The sequence below is a fragment of the Pristiophorus japonicus genome, unplaced genomic scaffold, assembly GCF_044704955.1.
Source record: "Pristiophorus japonicus isolate sPriJap1 unplaced genomic scaffold, sPriJap1.hap1 HAP1_SCAFFOLD_49, whole genome shotgun sequence".
Taxonomy (NCBI): Eukaryota; Metazoa; Chordata; class Chondrichthyes; family Pristiophoridae; genus Pristiophorus; species Pristiophorus japonicus.
This window is the reverse complement of record NW_027254395.1, coordinates 5,039,040-5,045,305: the sequence shown is the minus strand read 5'-3', so window position 1 is coordinate 5,045,305 and position 6,266 is coordinate 5,039,040.

Sequence of the window (6,266 nt, the reverse complement as noted above, 5' to 3'; positions counted from 1 at the left end):
CTTCAAACCGCAGAACAAACCTTGTTTGTGGACGGCTCACGAAACTATGTAGAGGGACTACCTCGTACCGGATAGGCCGTAGTTAACCAGGATCTAGAGACTGTTAAATCAGGGAGAATTAATGGGGCGTCGTCAGCTCAAGTGGCAGAACTGGTAGCCCTCACCCGGGCACTGGAATTATCGGAAAATAAGATTGTTAATATCTATACGGACAGTAGATATGCATTCTGGGTTGTACACGATTATATGACAGCATGAGGGAGAAGAGGTTTTATCACAACTAGCGGACATCCCATAAAGCATCGGCTGAGAATAGAAGCTCTTTTAGCAGCAAGTAATAACCCAAAACAGGAAGCGGTTATTAAAATTAAAGCCCACAGGAGGGAGCCGGACCGAACCAGTCCAGATTGGCTGAGTCACCAGGGAAATAAAGCTGCAGATGTAGCTGCACAGAAGGCATTAGAGCAGGAAGAGTGTGAGGAAGCCTCAGTCAGTGCCGCTGGGGCCCGAGACGAACAGATAAGTATTGAGAAACTACACCAGGACACTTCTGAGGAGGAAATAAGTATGTGGACAAAGCAGGGCGCAACGCAAGGGAAGGATAACGTTTGGAGACGAAACGACAAGGTAATGGCGCCTGAATGCATACAGAATACCTTACTGGAGTTGTGTGATGGCCTGTCTCATTCAGGACGAGAGGCCATGACCGGGAGTCTTTGAAGAGATTGATGGTGGAAAGGGATGGGGAGAGATATCGCCAAATATTGCCATCGATGTGTTACGTGCGCACAATATAATCCAGGCAGGCCCATTAAAATTAAAATGTGACACCAGCCCCGTCCACGAGGGCCATGGGATCACGCACAAATTGACTTCACATGTCCTTTGCCCCCATCCCATGGAAAAAGATATTGCCTAGTGATTATAGATCAATTTACCCGGTGGTTGGAAGCTTTCCCCACACCTGATTGCACTGCCTCAACAGTGGCAAGGAGATTGACCGAGCAGGTGATTCCCCGATGGGGAGTGACTCAACAGTGGCAAGGATATTGACCGAGCAGGTGATTCCCCGATGGGGAGTGCCTCAACAGTGGCAAGGATATTCTGACCAAGGCACCCACTTCGCCGGAAAAAAAAAATTGTAAAAACAATATGCCAGCTGATGGGCATAAAACAAAAATTCCACATCCCCTACCACCCGCAGAGTTCTGGGATGGCAGAGCGCATGAACCTGACCCTTAAGGACTCCCTGGCAAAGGCCATGAAAACGTCAGGAAAAACGTGGACAGAAGTATTACCCATTATATTGATGAAGTTAAGAGCCACGACAAACCGGACAACCGGATTAAACCCTTATGAACTAATGACAGGAAGGGTGATGCAATTACCAGTGAACATCATAACAGGGGGGGGCCGATGTAGGCCCATTAAAAGACAAAATAAAACGGCATGTTTTGGAAATAAGTACTCAATTAAAAGGGATGTGTAAATTTGTTAGGGTCAATCAGGAAGAAAGAGGCGCGGAAGCAGAGCTTACAAAGCTTCCTGAAGTCCAGGTGGCGGGAAATCACGTTATGGTAAGGGTCCTCCCGGGAAAACCGGAGTTTGCCCCAAAAATGAATAGGACCGTATGAGGTTATAATCAGCAGGGACACTTGTGCCTGCATCGATGTTAAAGGGAACGGACAATGGAAGCATTGGGCCCAGCTCAAGGGTTTTAAACCAGCCGTTTAGCACACGTATTAGTTGTTGTTGTTTGTCGATTTACAGATTGACAGCGAGAGATTCTTCAAAACCATACGGCCATTTTGCCTTTGACTATTTGTTAATTATAGAGTAATAAGATGAAACTATATATTGCGATCGGTGAGATTATCATAGTTCGTGTTAGGTCCGGCCTGCTAGCTAGACTGAAAGGAGAGTTACATGTGAATACCTTTTTGTACATGTCTTATGTTTATGCGCAAAATGAGAACTTTTCCAGTTGCTGGGTATTTTTGCACTTCCCCATACATAGCAAAGGAGGCACCCCTTTGAGGTCAATCTCCCTTAACATCTCGGAATGGAGTGGGTAATGCGACAAAACGATACAGGGGAAGTAAATGATACCTTGGAACCAGAGTAGGGATAAAGAAACGTGGAGATCGGGGTGTTACCTTTTGGATGCATTGACGGATGGTACCATCTGGAATACGATAGGTCGGTACGACCACCATTCCTGGTTTTGACAAACACCTCAGGAGTTGGAAGGCCCACTGCTGACATTTGTTTCACTAGAACCCTGACTGGTGAGGAAACAGGTTTTGTAGCAGGATACTTTAACCTCACCAGGTGGAACATAATAGCCAGCGAAACAACAAACCAGGGGTTCTTGGAAATAGAGGATTTGAAGAATCAGACAAGTAGTCAGGACTGGGACCCTAAGATTAGCTGGCGACCGGGGCTAAGAGAGAGATTGGGATTGAATCTAACAGCATACAATGGCACTTATTTTGTGTGCGGGCATAAGGCCTATCCCTGGTTGCCACAGGACTGAAGGGGGTCCTGTTATTTGGGATATGTGGTCCCCTTTTGTCAGACGGGTACGTAATTTAGCAGAAGTACAGACACCAGGTCGACTAAGACGAGATCTTACCCCGGTAGAGAGGCTATTTGGGGTCATGATGCTCACATTCGGGATAGGACGCACCATAGATGAATTACGTAACCTAGAGAGAGTACTGGAACAGATAGTTAACGAAACTGCTGAAGCAATGGAGGGCATAACGGCTGAAATGGTAGCCATACGCACAATAGTACTCCAGAACCGAATGGCCCTAGATTATACACTAGCACAAAGTGGGGGCACATGTGCCTTAATTGGAGCTGAATGTTTCACTTACATTCCCAATAATTCAGAAAACATAACCAACCTCGCTGATCACATAAGAAAGGAGGTAAAAAGTTATCCACGACAGCAGGAGGATCTTGCTGGTTTGACTGGCTGTTAGGGGAATCCAGTGGGTCCTATCTTATGCATGGAGTAATTATTCTGGTTGTAATAATAATTACTTGCTGTCTGATTATAGGGTGTTTTAATATCTGCTGTAAAGTTATAATGGCTTGACTGATGCCAGTAGCCAATGTAATCGCCGAAGAAGAAGCACACCTGATGGAAATACTTGAAGACACCAAGGATGAAGAAACAGACGACGATGACACCGACCATTATCTTTGAAGGGTAGCCTCGAGCTACAAGCAAGGTGGACATACGGAACATCAGGGAAGTAACATACCGCAAAGGACGAATATATGACACCATGCTACTATCATTGTGGTCATCTGGATTTCGTTAACTTCCTCCAGGACCAAAAGGGGGAATATTGTTGGAGCGGATTTTTGGACATATACTTGACTAGTATACGGGACCAAACATTTGTTTTTATTTTCCCCTTTAATGAATTTTGTAAGGGACAATACTGATGAATTATGCTTTATATAAAAAAAAACAGTTAGACTTCAAGGTATGCTGGCCTTGAGTTATGGAGATAGGAAAGTGAGATAATGAACGACTGGAGAGATAAGTGGGGGTATGTTTGTCTATACCGGTGCTAAAAAGCCTGCACTTCTTTATAATGCTCTGTCGCAATGTGAGGATGGTTTATATCAAGAGCCCAGCCTTGGATAGTAATTGTATGAAAAGGTTTGTAAACCTTTTAATGCGATGATTAGACTTAAGGACTAGTGCTAAAGCATGTGATGTAAAGTGACGTAATTTGTAAGATAAAAGAACCTCACTGGAGATACCAAATTGAAAAGCTGGTTCAGAGACAGGTGTCTCTTACACTGCTCCCAAAGCTTTGTCTCCGATTTAATAAACCGCTCTTTCTATATTATACAGTCTCGCAAATATTGTTCCACTACATGTCTGTGGGAAAATATTTCAGACATCAGTGTGACTGGAAAAGCACACACACATTCGAGTGAGAGTGTTCCAGTGCACTGACTGTGGAAAGAGCTTCAATCAGATACACAGCTGAAAAAATATTGCACCATTCACTGCAGGGAGAAACTACACGTGTTCTGTGTGTGGACAAAACTTCAACTGATCATCCAACCTGGGAGACACAAGGACACCTGCATCATGGAGAAACCGTGGGAATGTGGAGACTGTGAGAAGGGATTCAGTTCCCCGTCTGATCTAGAAAGTCATTGTCACAGTCAAACCGACGAGAGGCCGTTCACCTGCTCTGTGTGTGGGCAGGGGTTCACTCAGTCATCCCACCTGCTGAAACTCCAGCGAGTTCACACTGGGGAAGTATGGGAAGGGATTCACTCAGTCATCAGAATTGCGTGTTCAAAAGTGACTGCAGGGGTAATGTTCTACTGTTATTACTGCTGTTAATCGCATCCTGACTGAATAGTGTTCGTTCTGTCAGTTGGGATTTGTTTCTGCTGATATTACTAACCCCGAAAACTTGGATGGAGTTTAATATTTTGATATTTCAAATAATGAAATGTTTCGATATTTGAAATATCCACGATAAGAGGAAACTAATTGATGTCCTGTTATATTTTGGTCCTTTTCTCCTTTCTTTCTCGAGATTGTTTCAGTTCTCATGCCTTTGGTTACTCTCAGGGAGAAGTCCCAGTTCCTTATACCTTCCAGAGTGCCGCTCTTTGCCTTGGTGTCCAGAGTAGAGATAGCTATCACGCCTGGGATCACTAAACACAAAACACAGTCTGTTAATCCCTTTCTGCTCCAGGAAGTAGCGCGTTCCTGACAGCATCTCTCTCACCTTCGATGTGTGAATAGAGAATCGTGCAAATCTGGTTTCAATTTAAATTTGAATCCACTCAGTAAATGTATTTAAAGAAAAATGTATAAGTAAACCATCACATCAAGTAATTGACAAAGGTTTACAGTCATGAAGATGAACAAGTACAAATATCACGGTCCAGTAACCCAGCTCTATATTCACAGGAGAAAGTCTGTTATCTAAGTCCTCGAATGTCAGTTGGTGAGATGAGAGACTGAATCACTTTCCACATTCAGCTGGTAAACGGTCTCTCCCTGAAGTCTTTCCACCCAACGAGCATCTGCATCCATTCCCACTGTCCCCAGATTTACAGTGTTGAGTCAGCTGGCCACACGAGTCTCACAGGCTAGACGATTGGTTGAAGGTGCATCCACACACAGAACATGTGTCCTTTTTATCACCGCTGTGATTGGTGTTTTTCCAAAGGCTGATGATAGGGTGATCCTGATCAATCCGGTGAATCTCTCAAATCTTGCCGTGATGTTTGGTTTCAGTTTCCCAGCTGTAGACCCTCACCTTCTAATACCCTGCACATTGAGGTTACAAACGTTGTTACTTTAAGTACAGGATACACATTTCCACTGTGGTAGGCATCAGAGTCGAGTCCAGTCCTGCCCTCAAATTACAACCACACACTTCCCAGTTGAGGTGATTTCCCAGTTGAGGTCATTGGATCGGTATCAAGAGCAGGGGCACTGGCTAATTTTTAATTATATTTAGCCACTGGTACCGAGGACAATTATAATCCCTGAACTGCTGCCTTGGCTGAGATCCACTAACAGCACAGATCAAGGAACGAACTTGGGAACTTCCCAGTCAATATTGCAGAGCGTTGTAAAATTTGGGGGATAGGGGTAGGGTTAGAAATAATATTTTAAAACACAATTTACTCCAACTTTAAACGAAACTTTCGTCACACTGCACAATTCTGAAGTCTTTCCAAATTCAAGTCAAATGGATCATCAAAAAGAGTGTGACATTTTAGAAAGGCGCAAGTCACTGAAATCGACAGCTTTTCAATCACTGCACAGTACAGAAGGGAACAACTTTTCATGGGAGGTCGGTTCGTGAAGTCCCCCGACACTCCGAGATAAATTGCACTGTTCCTTTAAGTATAAACAGGCAGTGAAAAGGGAGTCCTGGTCCCTTTAACTATCTGCTCCATTGCCCCAGGTTTGGGAGGAGCAAACGCGCGCGGTCTCCTTATATCCTCACACAGCAAGCACCGCCGGTGGGCTCCCGCAAGGTCCTAAAGGACGAAGTAAAATTAAGCTTCTGGTTAAGCACAACAACTGAAACGTGCACACAAAAAGTCTTTGCTATATATGCGTGTGTGTGAGCGTGTGTGTAAACAAAACACATCATTCTTAATGTTTGACAGTGAATTCCGCAGAGATAAGCTATTGTCTTCGCCAGTTATTTTCCAGCATTTTATTTGCTCTTATTTACAATGTAATTGCAGAGTGT